The sequence below is a fragment of the Bos taurus genome, chromosome 14, assembly GCF_002263795.3.
Source record: "Bos taurus isolate L1 Dominette 01449 registration number 42190680 breed Hereford chromosome 14, ARS-UCD2.0, whole genome shotgun sequence".
NCBI classification, from domain to species: Eukaryota; Metazoa; Chordata; class Mammalia; order Artiodactyla; family Bovidae; genus Bos; species Bos taurus.
Window position 1 is genome coordinate 55,391,051 of NC_037341.1, and position 16,601 is coordinate 55,407,651.

Genomic DNA, 16,601 nt, shown 5'->3' on the forward strand with positions numbered 1-16,601 from the left:
TAAGTTTTTGCCTTCATTTTCTTTATCTGCAAAATGAAGGTGATGAAACCAACCTATCTAACTCAAAGAAGTTTGAGAATTAAACTAAAATCATGAAACTTAAAAAATCTCATAGATAGTAGGCATATATTCATTCCATAGGCCTCTCATGAAGTTTCCTAAAAGTCTTAGACTTTTTATGGCCTCAAAATAGAGCAAAACTGATTAGTCTTATTAGTAGGGAGAAGTCTGTCAAAGTTTCCTGTGCCTCTGAACTTAAATGTGTCTGCTACACAGACCATCAAGTAGAATGTGCTGTTCCATCCTTGGACAGATTCTAATTTTCTAAAAGAAAATGTTTTGCATTATAGGTTTCATTCAAATAGACTTTGATTCTAGTGCTACTTGCATGACTACCAGTCTAGCCAGACCCTCTGATTTTTATTTGCTTCTTAAGAGTTAATCAGGAAATAGTCCCACACAAGCCCAGACCTGGTAGAGTTAAGGTCCTGGCTAGTATGAATTAAGGCTGAGACATTAAAAAAAAATTTACAGTTAAAATATGTTCTCATAGATTAAAATGAATAAATGTTGACCTTGACGATTTATCTTCTTGCATGTTTTTCCACAGGTTGAGCACATCCTGTCTGATCTTACAACAATAGTCATTGTACTCATCCTGATAAGTTACTGTTTCTAAGTTATTCACCCTGCGCACTGCGGAGCTGTCATTCTCCCATGGACTTGACGGACTGCTCAGGGCCAAGTCTGTGACTCAGCTATGGCAACCGCATGAGCTGTCATGACGTACATTTTGCATTTTAGCACTCTTTCTAGTAGCATTTTATGTCCTTTGTTTCTTCCTTTTGCTCTGCTTTAATCTATGCTATCTAAGTATTTTATGTAACTTTGCAAGCCACAGTCAATCTTTTCTGGAATGAGATTGTGTATAAATAGATTGGTAATCAGGAAGTAAGTGGGTAGGTTATTTCCCTAAAGTGCTAATATGTCCATTTGGTTCTCTCCTTGAAATACCTTATAAATAACACAGCAAAATAACTCCCAGCTTACCCCTTGATATATCTTATAATTTGAAGAGAAAGATTTAGTTATCTTAGTTGCTCGGATCCCTACACCAGTACAAAGAGATTGAAATAATTCTGCAACTGATCCTCTGTCTTTTCTAAAGTAAGCCTGTGATTTAAATCACAAATTTTCTCTTAAATATCAACAAGAAGGAACATTTATGGTCTACACTTTAAACATTCATTCATGCTAATTTTATTTGCTTCATAAAGATGATGAGACTTGGTTGCACTTTAAAAAGTTATGCAAGTGAAACTACAAAAATATTTTTAAAATCCAAGACAAATCTTATTCATTAATTAAATAGGTCACGTGTTGAGCAGTACATGTCAAATACTGTTTGCAGAACTGTGGATGCAGCAGTGAACAAGACAAAACTCTTTCCTGTGATGCTTTTAAGAACAGCTGTATCATAATAGGGGCTCTATGAGCCAAGCTCAGCAGCAAATGGAACAAATTTATAGTAACACTGTCTTATTGAGTTTGATCCATGAGCTTTAATACTAAACATATATAGTATTTTAAAAGAGATTAATACTTTTCATACTTTTTAAAATACTATTAATACTTTAATAGTATTTTACCTAACAAGAGAGAAATCATAGAACACTCATCTAGTTTTGAAGACAGAGTCTGATAGATCAAGAAGATGACGTTGACTCATATTGGCTTGAATTCCTTTTGAAAAGTCATAGGCCTGGAAGTGGTGTCATGACGTTTTTCTTTAAGTGTGTACGTGGGGGGTTTATACTTCTCTGGAGGGTGACGTGAAAGCAGAATGAAAAATCAACACTGGTAGAAACCAGTACATCCTGGAGTGGGTCAAGGTTGAGGAAACATCTATAAGCAAGGAATAAAGATAAAACTTGGGGTTAAAGTCTAGTCAACAAGAATTTGCCAGAGGTTAAAATATGGCGGTGATGTCAGAAATTGCTGACTGCTAAAAAACCAAACCAAACCAAACCCTTGCACTTATTCCCACTCCATCTGCTGTTTTATGCCTTCTTCCCTTTTCTAAACCTGCTCTTCTGTCTAGAATTGTATTCTCCCCTATCCTTCTAAACTCATCATCTTGTAAACTCATCTTATATCAGAACCTTCCCTGGTAACCTGGGTTAAATGAAATGCTCTTTATCAGTTCTCATACTACCCTGTACCTACTTCTATTATTTCTTTCACCATATTACGTATGAAATTCTCCTTTGAAGTGTCTGTAGCCCTTACTAGACTAAGAGGTTCTCTGATAGTCTGAACTACAACTTATTTCATTCTTCTTAGTACCAACTACTTTAGGTGTTAAAAACGATTTACTGAGTTAAACTGAATTGAATCAGGCAAGCAATAAAAATTTAGGGAACATGAAGACACTCATACTATGGATCATGTACTCAAATAGCCTTGGGCCTGACAGATAATATAAATAAACAAGCACAGGTTCTATCTAAGGGGAATGACTATTTAAATCCAGACAGTTGTTGCCATGTAGGAGTACAGCCATTATTGCCATATTGGAGGTTTTGGAGAAACCGGAAGTCTCCATTTTTAAATATAAACTTTCCTATCTTAGATCCTAGTGGCAATGCTGCTGCTAAGTCACTTCAGTCGTGTCCGACTCTGTGCGACCCCATAGACGGCAGCCCACCAGGCTCCCCCGCCCCTGGGATTCTCCAGGCAAGAACACTGGAGTGGGTTGCCATTTCCTTCTCCAATGCATGAAAGTGAAAAGTGAAAGTGAAGTCGCTCAGTCCTGTCTGACTCTTCATGACGCCATGGACTGCAGCCCTCCAGGCTCTTCCATCCATGGGACTTTCCAGGCAAGAGTACTGGAGTGGGCTGCCATTGGGTAAAGAACCTACCTGCCAACGCAGGAGATGTAAGAGACTTGGGTTTGATCTCTGGGTCGTGAAGATCCCCTGAAGAAGGGAATGGCAACCCACTGCACTATTCTTGCCTGGAAAATCCCATGGACAGAGGAGCTTGGTGGGCTACAGTCCATAGGGTCACAGAGTCAGACACGTCTGAAGCAACTTAGCACACAATGCCTTCTAAGATCACTATCTTATCACTTGCTGAATTGTTGGAAGGAGGTCTGAGGTCTCAGCAAAGTATCCAAGGAAGTGGTAGGGAGGCATTAGGAGATTTTAGTAGCAGCTGTTTATTGCTCAATGTAGAAATATTAAGTGGCACAAGGATAGGAGTTAAGAGAGGGATTATCTTTGTTTCAAAAAAATACCTTGGTGGAATGTTTTGACAGAGTTTGGGTGCTCTTGTTAAGTAATGGAGAAAGAGATAGCTAAACTATTTCTATGTGAGAAATCAGCATGAAACTGAATTTGAGCCAAGGAAGAAATTAGAGGGCAAGTGAAGAAAAAAGAGAACGAGGATGCACAGAGTTATTGGCTGAAATCTGTGGGCAAGGGTGGTCATTGAAGAATGCCTGGTGGCGTGGCAATAAAAGGACATCTGAATAGGGATGTGTAATATTAACATTTAAATTGGTTGTTGTATTAAAGTAGTGTATGAAATGCCTTCTGAGAATAGTTTTGGGAGAAATAGTATAAAAGGAGATATGTTCTATGTCTGGGACTTTACAGAGAAGAGAACAGTCATTGGAAGTAAGATATGAGTGAGTTTGAGAACTCATAGGTGCAGAAATTCAAATGCAGGCACCAGAATAAATGTGAGCTCTCAAGGATCCCTTTGAATTTGGTGTGTATGGGGGAAAGGGAATGCAACATTTTATAAAGATTTAACTAAATATTAGAAAACAGCATAGTTCCAGCTGCCATTTGGATCCCATGTACCCAGAATGCATAATTACATTATGCAGTGGTAGCTTCTATTTGGAGAAGGCAATGGCACCCCACTCCAGTACTCTTGCCTGGAAAATCCCATGGATGGAGGAGCCTGGAGGGCTACAGTCCATGGGGTTGCCAAGAGTCGGACACTGAGCGACTTCACTTTCACTTTTCACTTTCATGCATTGGAGAAGGAAATGGCAACCCACTCCAGTGTTCTTGCCTGGAGAATCCCAGGGACGGGGGAGCCTGGTGGGCTGCCGTCTATGGGGTCACACAGAGTCAGACACGACTGAAGCGACTTAGCAGCAGCAGCAGCTTCTATTTTAACAATCAATTCTTTTTAAGGATTGCTAGCATCTCTGTTGTCAGACATGATTGAATCTGTCTCAGTCTTGCTTCCCAATTTCTTCTCCTGTGTCACTCTGCTCATTTCAAATTCTGTGCTCCTCATATCTCCAGGCTCCCTGGTTCTTGTAGGTTATATGGGTTCTTTGTTGCCATTTGTGTTTACCTGAAGTCTAGCAGTTCTGGTACATGGGCTTTCTAAGTTCATCGAAGGGTACTATCTGATTCATCTATTGCTGCTACTATTCATATTTTTTTTACTTTAATTTTCTCTTTCATATCTGTACATTCCACATGGTGCTAATACTGATGTGACCAGGATCTAATTCTGCCCTTTTAGGGGCAAATGACTAAGATCATGGGCTTCTGGGTCAGATCATCTGGATTAAAAATCTTGGTTCCACCACTTATATTAAGTTACTAGACATCTCTGTGCCTTGGTGCCCCTCTTCTATAACACATTTAATGGGATTCTTATTTTAAAAGGTTCTTGTTTTAATTTTAGAATCATAGAATTTGATTAATTTTGATGATTGATTTATGTCCCACTCTCATTACTACTCCACTCAAGGTCATTTTGAACCATTTCCCTAGGAGGAACACTCATGAAGTCACGACAAGAAATATTAAGACTAGAGCATTGAAAATAGCTAATATGTGTCTTTCCTATCTCATACCTCTTTTTTCTTATCTAAGACAACTACTATCCCAAATGTATTTACCATTCTCCTTTACTTGTAGTATATTTCTTTTTTAAAATTTATTTTTAACTGGAGGATAACTGCTTTACGTGTTGTGTTTGTTTCTGCCGTACAACAACTGGACCCAACCACAGCTGTACATATATCCTTGTCTCTTGAACCTCCCTCCCCCTTGTGGCATATTTCTATCATCTCTATTCATCAAAAATTTTTAACCATTTTAAAATTTATAAAAAGAAAATATGAAGATGTACATAACCTTCTGTGATTTATTTTTTCACTTACAATTTTATTGCCAATATTTATTAGTAAACTCGTGTCCAGGTGGAGCTCATTTGTTTGGATCTTTTAATTTTGTTCTATAAGCATACCACAAGAACACAATTCATCCATTCCCCTTTCAATTTTATTGTTTGTAGGTTTTTGCCTGTATATGACAGGGTTGCTATGAACATGTCTGTACAGGTTTCTTGATGAAAGTTTCTTTTAGGCTCATACCTGGGAGGAGAATTGCTGGGTCAAGGGCTATGTTCAGCTTCACAAGATACGGCTGCACTGATTTCCCAAAGTACTGAAGCATTTGCAGCTGATACTGGGTATAGTGTAAGGAGGAATTCAGTTTCATATGTCCCCTTAATGGACAGCTCCATGTGTTGAAAATCCAAATGATCTGGCTTGCTACCTTTTCCACATATGTAGCAAAGTTCCACATGTTGTGGGTGAGTCTCAATCTATATATTGACCAGCTTTTCTCTTCCTCTACCAAGACATAGTTACTACAGCTCCAAAATGAGGCTGGATAATTTGGACCGTTTATTCTTCCCTTCCTCTCATGAATATGTGTATCTCTTTATCTATTTCATTCTTCTTCAATGTCTTTGGATGATGTCTATAAATTTCCCAAAATGTTTTTACATCTTTTGTTCAGGTTTAACTCTGTATCTTTGATGTTTTGATTGATATTTTAAAGAGAAGTTTTTTAATTAAATTGTCTAAACTTTTCCTGGTATAGAGAAATGAATATCTAACTTTGTAACTTCTTTCACTATTTCTAGTAAATTATCTGTAGACTATTTTGGGTTTCCTATGTAAATGATAATGCCTTCAATAATATCTATTTTTTTATTTTCAATTCTTATCATCTTAGTTTCTATTTTTCTGGCTCTAAGCCCTCCAATAAAGTGCTAGTAGAAGTTATAACAATGGACATCTTCATCTATTTTTCTCATTTTAGGTGATGTTTACTATGGAGTATGTTGTTGTTGTTTAGGTACCCATTATTATTATATTACACTGAGGGTTTATTTTGAATTTATGTTCAATTTTATCATCTTATTACTGGGTCTTTAAAAAAGGTCCTAAGACTTTTTCTCCTTTAATCTGTTAATTTGGCAAATTACATTTATAAAGTTTATAACACTAATCATCTTTGCATTCCTGGAATGTATCCAAGTTATCCATTGACCATTATCCATTGACTTTTATGTACTGTATCATTACAGCTATTAACATTTTGCTTAGGATGCTTTGCGTTTATGATCATGAGAAAAATGAGCTTGCTTTCCCTTTCTTGTTTGGCTCCCACTCACTGTTCACAGAATGAATTTAGGGGTATTTCATCTTTCTATTCTCTAAAAGAGTTTCAGGAAGATTGCGCTGATTGGAAGCTTAGAAATTTTATTGCACTTGCCTGTGAAACTCAGTGAAACTAGTGGTGCAAGGGGGGATTCTGCTAAATGTTTAACATAGAGCTTTTGGCTGGGGTAAGAGGTCAAGTGGCTGCTCTGTAGTGTCTGACAATTTCCATGGTGTAAATTCTCCCATCATTCTTCCTATTCAGCCACCAGGCAAGCCCCTTTACTTCCAAGGAAACTGTTAGCTGTTCAGTTGTGTCTGAATCTTTGTGACCTCATGGACCGTAGCCTGCCAGGCTACTCTCTCAGTAGAATTCTCTAGGCAAAAATAGTGGAGTGGGTAGCCATTTCCTTCTCCAGGGGAGCTTACTCCAGGGATTGAACCTCGGTAACTTCCATTTCAGGCAGATTCTTTATAGTCTGAGCCACCAAGGAAGCCCTTCTTCCATGAATGAAAGTCACTCAGTCATGTCCAACTATTTGTGACCCCATGGACTATACAGTACCTCAGTTTCTTCATCTAAAGAAGGGGGTATATAGAACTATAACCTTTTCCTATGTCTCATTTGAAACTTTCAAATTGGTATCTTGTTGCTTTATTCTATTTCCCCTTAACCTTTTTATTCTCCTATCCTTAGATTGATTGGGATTCAAGTCCATCAAGTCATTCATCCATACCTAAGCTTCTAGTGATGATGACATTCTCACACATAAAAGATTTTCCCTCTTTCCTGCTCACTATGTACTATTCCTATAATTATGAAAAATGAGGCTTTTCATCAATTTTTTTCCTAAGCTGTCTGAAAAATCAACTTCTAAACTATTACCAAGCAAGCAAGAGAGTATGGTAATCATTTTTCTTTTTTAGTGGCAGCTGGAAATTAGGGCTTTCTAGGGGAGGAATTTAGTAGCAACTGTCAATGCTGGTTTATTTTGTCTTTCAAGCAGGTAATTTTTCAGTGATAGTGAGTGACACTTTTTGAAGTTAGGGTAATTATTTCTTACGATTTTGATGATGGCTGTGAATAAGACTCCATTCTCAATTTGTGGTGTATTCAAGGAAACACATCTTTATTTAATTGCTTTTCTCTGATTTTTCAAGAGTTATAATAGTTGAACTCTGAGTTCACAATAAGATCACTGGAATCATAATTCAAATAATGTGAAATTGCACCACTGATTTCTTGATGCAAGGCCTCTTAAATAACAATGTAACAAAATTCAAGATTTTACCTACTTCAGATTTCAGTTGCCAGAAGAGTACTTTGCATCTTTCTTTACTGAAGGTCATAGAAGCTTTGAATATTCTCCAGTGGAGATCAAGCCAGATTGTAATTCACAGAACTTTAGGTAGGTTTCGAGAGCAGAAAAATTCCCAGCTATAAAAAAAGTAGGAAAACAACTTCTCTATGGAATTGAAACCTCATCTATCTCAGCAGAAAAAGATTAAAGCTCTTTTTGGGAAACGGTTCTTCACATAGTAAAAATGATTAGCCAAAATATTTTTTCTCGATTAGTTTTTATTAACCAAACAACTGGTTTCATGAATTCTTCTTTCCTTGCTTGTTTGAATTTAGTTGGTTGCTTAAATTATTCAAATCTATCAGCTGTTTTGCATTATGAGAACCAACAACTCCTAAATGTATTCCAGTAGATGCTGATCCAAGGGGATGTCCATTAATTCATTCAATGTTTATTTATTGAGCACCCACTATGTGCTGGGAATATATGTTGTGGATAAAGAAGCAGATAATCAAAACAGAAAAGGTCTATGATCACATCTAGTAGGGCAGATGTGAATTAAGCATATAAACAAATAATTCCACATCTTCATGTAGCGAATATTATACTATGAAGAAAAACATGAGGAGGTAAACAAGAGGCTAAAGGACAGAGGAAAATCTTATTGTTTTAAATATGATATTTTATATAGAAAGGTAAGAATTTTCTGAGAAAGTGATAGCTGAGTGGCAATCAGAATGGAGTAAGTGTGAAAGGCATAGAAATACCTGGGGAAGAATACTGCAAGAAGAATAATAGCAATGCAAAGGGTCCTAAGGCAAAAGAGTATCTGACATAGTCTAGAGAGAACAAGGTTTTCAGTGTGGCCTGAGCAGGTGCATGCTAGACAGATATTGATAGAGGTGAGAGACCAGATTGTACAGGACCCTGGGCACCTCAGTCAGGACTCTGATTTCCATGCTGAGTTGATGTGAAGCCATTGGAGATGTTTGAGTGTGTGTATGAGACATAACTGGATTTATGCTTTAAAAAATATCCCTTGATTAATAAATGAAAATCATATGGTAGGTTTGGGGGTGAGGGGTAGGATATTAATAGTATTTTTTTTAAGACTTCAGTGGTCAAAAAAGTTTTGGAAACACTACATTAAACAAAAATTTAAGGGATTTTTTCTTAGGGTCTTAATATCTTGTGTATCTCAAACTGTGTGATGGAATATGCAACATTCCCAACTTTAACCACAGAAATAGTTTTTTCAGGGAACTTTTTGAGACATTAGTGTTCAGAGACATCACGTAGGATGAGGCTGATGCAGACATCACTAAATAAATCATCTCTCTTATGAGAAACATAAACATTCGCAAAGAGAGCTGAAAGAGAAGTTTTCTGTAAGAGTAATTCACAAGTTCTCCTGTGACCTTAATTCCTGACCCTGATGAGACTCTTTCCTGCAAGGCATTGTTAGAGTAGGTTTCTCTTTTCTTTCCTTTTTTTGAGCTCCGTCCTGCGAAATTGGGTACTGAATATGATTCTAAATCTTTACACAGCCTTGGTCCATGCCTGTTAGTGCCCAGCTTTTGATCATACATCCACATTTCTCCATTCACTAAAGGAAGTGGTATGCAGCAGATTCTCATATCAGTGGAAAGAGGGGTCAGGCTTCTTATGGAATGGCTGGTTTTTAATGGGCAGGAGAATCATGGATTTGTTGAGAGAAATGTTATGCCCTTTTGGGTAGAATGTCACCTCAAAGATAAAGTTAGTCACAGTGGGAAGCACAGTCATTATTTTAAAAGTGGCTCTTTAGCTAATGGAAACACTATAGTCATGGAGACCTTAGATTTTCCTTACCTCCATGACACAGTATGTGTGTTTCTTAATTATCTATGGAAGCAAATTTAATACCCAGCTGTGTCATTATTTGTCACATTTGAATGTCTCTGAATAGATACTGGCAAAATTTCAGCCAATTTTCCTTATGACTTTGTTAAAATATTTTTAAAGGTTAATTATCAAATCTTTGGTGGGGAAAATCTTTCAAAAGGTTGAGTTTCCAAAGTGAGTAATAGGTCTTTCTCTTACCTAAAAACATTTGACTAAGGGGGTGTGGGGGCTTCCCAGGAGACTCAGTGGGTAAAGAATTCACCTGCAATGCAGGAGATGGAGGAGACATGGGTTCGATCCCTGGGTTAGGAAGATCTCCTGGAGGACAGCATGGCAACCCATTCCAGTGTTCTTGCCTGGAGAAGCCCATGGACAGGGGAGACTGGCTGGCTACAGGGTCACAAAGAGTTGGATGTGACTGAAGTGACTGAGCCCACATGCACGCAAGGAGGTTTTGGGTTTGCTTTGTAGGAGGTTTGGTCACATGGAAAATGAAAAGGGAGATTAGACATACAAAAGAGCAGAGTGAAATAACCCTCTCCTTAGGAGGAGGGGGAGCCCAGAGCAAACAGAATGAACACAGTGTTGTCCTGCAGGGCTTTGAAATCAGGCAATCAGCCACTGGAACCCTGACTTTGCCACTTTCCAGGTGGGTTTTTGTTTTGCTTTTTTTTAAAAAAACATTTTGAGCCTCCATTTTCTCTTCTAATAAAGAGGTGGTGATTGCTCCTTGATGGGGCTGTTGTGTGGACAAGTCAAGATGATACATGTCAACTCATTTTTCTCTTTCCCTGGATGGAGTTTTGTTTTCAGCACTGTGCCAACTGTGACGCAAAACTTCACTCCTTACATTCACTAGAAGGAAACCACTCTAAAATGTTAGTGGCCAGTGTGTATTTTACTAAAGATTTGGGGCTAAAGTTGAGGTGGGCATTCTTGTGATACAGGACATAGCATGTCACTCCAAAACTTATAGCTACTAGTTATCTTTTGCTCAGTGGGTAGAGACTGCTAATTGTCACATTATACCCATTCTTCCCTTCTTCTTTTAGCAACAGAAGCCTCCAACTTTTAGCTGAGAACATAGCTGTCTGGAAAGGGATTGCATAATCTTGGCCTCCCTTGCAATCCACTGGTGACTAAGTAAACCAAGTTAGGTGTGTGTGGTATAAATAACGATATGTACAACTGCCAGGGTCATCTTCTCAATAAAGTTTCTTGTCTTGGACTCTTTCCTATTTCCTGTGACCTAAAGAATACTGACAACTCAAACCACCTTAGAAACCACACGTATTTGAACTAGTAAATGTTAGCAAAATAAACCATCTGATTTAGGCCACTATATTTTGAGGTCTTCAGGTTAGAGCAACTTATCCTAATTCTCTTCTGTATTCTAATTATACATAGACCAGTTCTGAGCCTCAGATCTTTCTTTCCCATTATTCCCCAGGGCCTGACTTTCCAGGCTATAGTCTCCCTCTGGATCTGATGTTCCCATCTCACTCTCTCTCACTCCTTCTCATGTAGTTCAATTTAACTTTTTTCCATCCCCTTCAAACATCTGTCCCCAGGCTTTTTTTTTCTTCTTCTGTATACAAGGGCCCCACCAGTCACCAGAGTGTATCTTTTTGGAAAGTATAAGAGGATTATAAATCACAAATGATATTTTCCCATGTTATAAATGGAAAATCCACAAATAGAACCTGGCAGGTAACAGGTGCTCAGTGACTTCCCATTTAGGCCTTTGCCTCCTCCAGGAGTTGACACTAGTCCTGGGACAAACAGGGAAGATTTAAAGACCTACTGTGGTGTTATAACCCTGCTACAGATTAAAACTGAGCCCTGGGAAAGATCCAGATCAGTGGTAACCTAGGCCATGTTTAGACATCTTAGGAATGTTTTGGGTGAAAGAAAACCTCTGTGAATCCTAAACCTGGTTGATAATCTAAAGGTTAAAAAAATGTACAGATTCCAGGGTCCTACTACTGGAAAGTCAGATTCTATAGGTTTACTTCGGGGTCAGGAAATCAGTGTTGTAAGCATCCATATCAGGTAATTTCGATGCAGCCATTTAGCTGGTGCATGGACTAAAACGTTAGATATCATGAATCTAGGACTTTGAAAAATTAAGGTAGTTCAGGAGAGGCAAATGTCAGGTAATGTTCATTTCCATTTCTTTCCCCTGCAACTCTTAGCTTCCCTGATAACACCAGAAAAGATTAGAGTGATAATTCAGCCATAGGGTAAGGAATCTGAAATATTTCCAAAGACTTCAAATGATGGGTCAGATATAACTCTCAAGTTCAGCTACATATGGCCAAGGAGTACAATGGGTTTTGAGCACATCTAAGTAAACATCACAATTTGGCCTGATACACAACAGAAAGTGCCAATGAAAGACAAAGGGAGAATAACAGGAAATGGGAACACATCTGTTTGGAGGCCCAGCTACCTATATGCTAGCTTTGGCAAACCCTGTATACTTTGTCCTGCCAATGAAGCTGCTGACAAGGAAAGTTGAAACACTGACCTCATATGGCTGGGATCAGCACCAGTAATGCCACTGTATGTATTAGGCCTTCAAAATAGTTCTGGAGGTTGAGCTGGGGCTCAGCTTGGCAGCCCTGAGCCACAGAGATCATTACCTATAATGGAAATTATGCATGTTTATTTTTGAGATGACTTATTTTGAAAATGTTCATGACCTAGAGCTCTAGCTCTTGGATACAGAAAATAAATTCGACACTTAACTTAAATGCAGTACTTTCAAACAGAAAAATGGGTGATAACATTTCAGAGTCTAAACATTATGCAGCAGATGCTAAAGGCCGAAGAATGTGTTAAAGGGAAAAATGCTGGGGATCAGGGAATTGGAGGCAAGGAAGAGGTCTTTGGAGGCCCTCTTTCCCACCCTCTGCAAGGAAAGGGGAGCCTCTGGGTTTTCTCCCACTCCTGACCCTCTCCCCCACAGTGAGGATAATGGGAGGAGGGGCCAGAGGCTGCAGAGACAATGTGGAGAGGGCCTTCACCACAAGACCAGGGACATGCGACTTTCATCTCTTTGTATATTTAGTTTAAAGGAACATCAAGAGACATCATTTATAATGTAAAAGTCCAAGATTTAATTACATTTAACTTAATAGAAGCATTTATACAGCCTTCTGATGCAACTTTTGGATGTAGTTGTATTGAACTGTCATGAGAACAAGAGCTATTATTCAAAAGGCTCATACTCTAGATTAGCACATTGGGTTAAGCAATTTACTGAGATGTCCAGACATGAATAAGAAATTATTTTCTCTTATTTTAACAGAAATACATTTCCAGCACTTTGGATTATCTTCAGGGCCTCAAGTGTTTGGAGAATCCCAACACCTACCAAGAGACCTGTGCCAATTCAAAAGATCCTGTTAGCCCGTTTTTTTGTGACAGAGTAGGTCTTAAGTTGCGAGCAGGGGGAGGGAAAATGTCTTTGTGTTCTACATGTCTGAGGAGCATTTCTTCTGGATAATCTTATCATATAGACTTTCTCATCTTTATCCTATTCCTCTTGTTTTCCTGCTCTCCCTCACCTGATATTATATTTCTTATTCCCTAGCAAGTTTCCAGTAGTAAAGGCTTATTGAACCCCTACTTTGTATCAGGTTTTATACTTGGTGAGTCACACACATACATTTAGTTAGTACTTCAAACACCTCTAACTAAGTGATATTATCCCCATTTTACAAATGAAGAAATTGTTACTCAGAAAGGATACTGAGATTAAAATAATGAAACTAGTCAATGTCAGAGCTGGAACTTGAATCTATGTATTCTAATTGCAATCTGGGGCTTCCCTTGTAGCTCAGCTGGTAAAGAATCCGCGTGCAATGTGGGAGACCCCGGTTCAATTTCTGGGTCAGGAAGATCCCCTGGAGAAGGGATAGGCTACCCACTCCAGTATTATTGGGCTTCCCTTTTAGTTCAGCTAGTAAAGAATCCACCTGCAGTGCAGGAGACCTGGGTTTGATCCCTGGGTTGGGAAAAGCCCCTGGAGAAAGAAATGGCAACTCACACCAGTATTCTTACCTGGAAAATCCCATGGATAGAGGAGCCTGGCAGGTTACAGTCCATGAGGTTGCAAAAAGTTGGACACAACTGAGCAACTTTCACTTACTCACTCAATTGCAATCCAGTGGTATTTCCATTATGTTATGCTGCTCTGCCAACATGAAAGCAGACACTTGGAACTTAAGCACTTGAATTTTTGAACTAAATGAATCCCAGAGCATATCTGAATTCAACTCAATAGGATGGCATTTGGTGAAAGGATTGGGATACACAGACCGTAGAGTATAGTATTAAATTCAAGTCCTTTAAAGAATTTTAAAAAGCAGAGACATTACTTTGCCAACAAAAGTCTGCATAGTCAAAGCTATTGTTTTTCCAGTAGTCATGTATGGATGTGAGAGTTGGACCATAAAGAAGGCTGAGCACCAAAGAATTGATACTCTCAAACTGTGGTGTTGGAGAAGACTCTTGAGAGTCCCTTGGACTGCAAGGAGATCAAACCAGTTCATCCTAAAGGAAATCAACCTTGAATATTCATTGGAAGGACTGATGTTGAAGCTGAAGCTCCAATATTTTGGCCACCTGATGAGAAGATCTGACTCATTTGAAAAGACCCTGATGCTGGGAAAGATTGAGGGCAGGTGGAGAAGGGGATGACAGAGGACAAGATGGTTGGGTGGCATCACTTACTCAATGGACATGAGTTTGAGCAAGCTCTGGGAGATGGTGATAGACAGGGAAGCCTGGCATGTTGCAGTCCATGGAGTAGCAAAGAGCTGGATGTGACTGAGCAACTGAACAACAATAAAGAGGGAAAAGAACTTCCCTAAACAGAGCGTGCTCAATTTGCCAGGGGACAATGACATGAAATAAAAACATTATCTTTACCAACTTGCACCCATGCTAATATGGTCTTAGAAATCCATGTTATGATGTAACCTCTCAGTACAATAGTATTACCACCAGTTATAAATTCATTTTGATGGGGAAAGAAATATTTAGTTGCTACTACTGAGTTCTTGTTCTGACTCTTTAAAGCTATGTAGTTTTAGCAAATCTCAATGTCTCAAAGCTATTGCTTAGAGTTACCTATAAAATGGGCATTTATAGTGCTAGCCAGGCCAATCCTCCTATCCATGTTCAGTGCTAGAGTATACAGTCTTTGGATTGGGCTTCCCTGATAGCTCAGTTGGTAAAGAGTCTGCCTGCAATGCAGGAGACACCAGTTCGATTCCTGAGTTGGGAAGATCTGCTAGAGAAGGGATAGGCTACCCACTCCAGTATTCTTGGGCTTCTCTTGGGGCCCAGCTGGTAACGAATCCTCCTCCAATGCGGGAGACCTGGGTTCGATTCCTGGGGGCTGTGTCTGCGTGTCTACCAGAGTACTTGGCACCATAGAGAGACCCCTCTTCATTGAATTGATGTAGTTAAAATATGTTAATGAATATGAAAATAACTTGCAAACTATAAAGGGAGTTAAAAGCTTTTTATTAGTAAGATTTTATTTTAGAATAGCTTTTGATTTACTTAAAAAAAAAACCCAACAACTGTGATTTTAGGTCATAGAGTTCCCAATACCTCCCTCCAGTTTCTTGTGTTATTAAATCTTACACTAGTGCAGTACATTTGTTACTATTAATGAACCAACTGATGAACCAATACATTACACCCAACTAAAGTCTGTGTTTTATTACTATTTCCTTAGTTGTTTTGCTTTGTAATGTCCTTTTTCTTGTTCCCTGTTCTAGGGCCTCACCCATGGTACTATAACATTTAGCCATTATGACTCTTTAGGCTCCTTTCGACTGAGACAGTTTTCAGACTTTGCTTATTTTTGATGACCTTGACAGCTTTAGTTGAGTATTTTGCAGAATGTCCCTCGATAGGGCTTTCTCATGAAATTGGGGTTGTACTTTTTGGGGAGGAAGACTGAAGAGGTAAAGTACCATCTTCATCACGTCATATCAAGGGTACAGACTAACAACACTACTCATCCCTGTTGGTGTTAACCTCCGCCACCTGGCTGATGTAGTGTATGTCAGGCTTTGCTGCCATAAAGTTACTCGCTTCATACTGTGTTCTTTGGAAGGAAGTCGCTATGAGCAGCTGGTACTTGAGTAGTTGGGTATTATGTTCCATGTCCTTGAGGGTGAGTGCTGACAATTTATTTGGATTCTTCTTCATGGTAAATTTGTCTACTTGCTCCCACTTACTTGTTTATTCAATCGTTTACTTAAATCAATATAGACTATGGATATATATTTTATATTTTGGGCCATGATACAGTACTATTTTGTTGTGTTGTTCAAATGTAATTAACTTTACTATTAATATTATTATCAAGCAAAATCCATAGTAGACTAGTATTCTGCTGAATTTTAGTAGGTTGTCAGAAAGCTGATTGTGGAGCTCAAGATTTGTGCCTATTTTGTTCACTTCTGTACCTAGTGCATGGCTTATGCTATGTCCTTATTAATACTTTTAGAATTAAAATCTAAAATACAGTACTGAGTTACTGTCATCGATTATAAAGACCATGGGTAAACAGATCTGTTGTTTCAGGATTATATCCAGGATCATAGATGTTTGGTAGCCATTTAAACAATTTGCAAATTTATCATTGGATCCCTGAATGTCCTTTCCTTGCCCACACCACAATCTCACATAATCACAGCTGGAGAAGAAAATGCTACTCTTTAATGAATTCCCAACTGTGGGCACCATAGAGAAACATCACATGTAACACTAAGAAGGCTCATGCATTCCCTGACATTCTCTGTTAACATATGACCAGCATGGTTCTCTCCAGACAGGCTCTGAAGCAGAATGCAATCACATGGTTGAAATAATGAGCAGTCTGTAGAAGGAAGCAAAGCCCT

At 38.6% G+C, this 16,601-nt stretch overlaps 1 long non-coding RNA gene across 1 annotated transcript; it reads right to left on the bottom strand.

Moving 5' to 3' along the window:
* Positions 1-1,149: 1,149 nt before the first annotated feature.
* LOC104974087 (uncharacterized) lies at positions 1,150-14,471 on the bottom strand. Its single transcript, XR_811253.4, has 3 exons — positions 13,741-14,471; positions 12,203-12,317; positions 1,150-1,905 (listed from the first exon to the last, which is right to left on the bottom strand). It is a non-coding gene; the product is annotated as an uncharacterized lncRNA (long non-coding RNA).
* Positions 14,472-16,601: the final 2,130 nt, after the last annotated feature.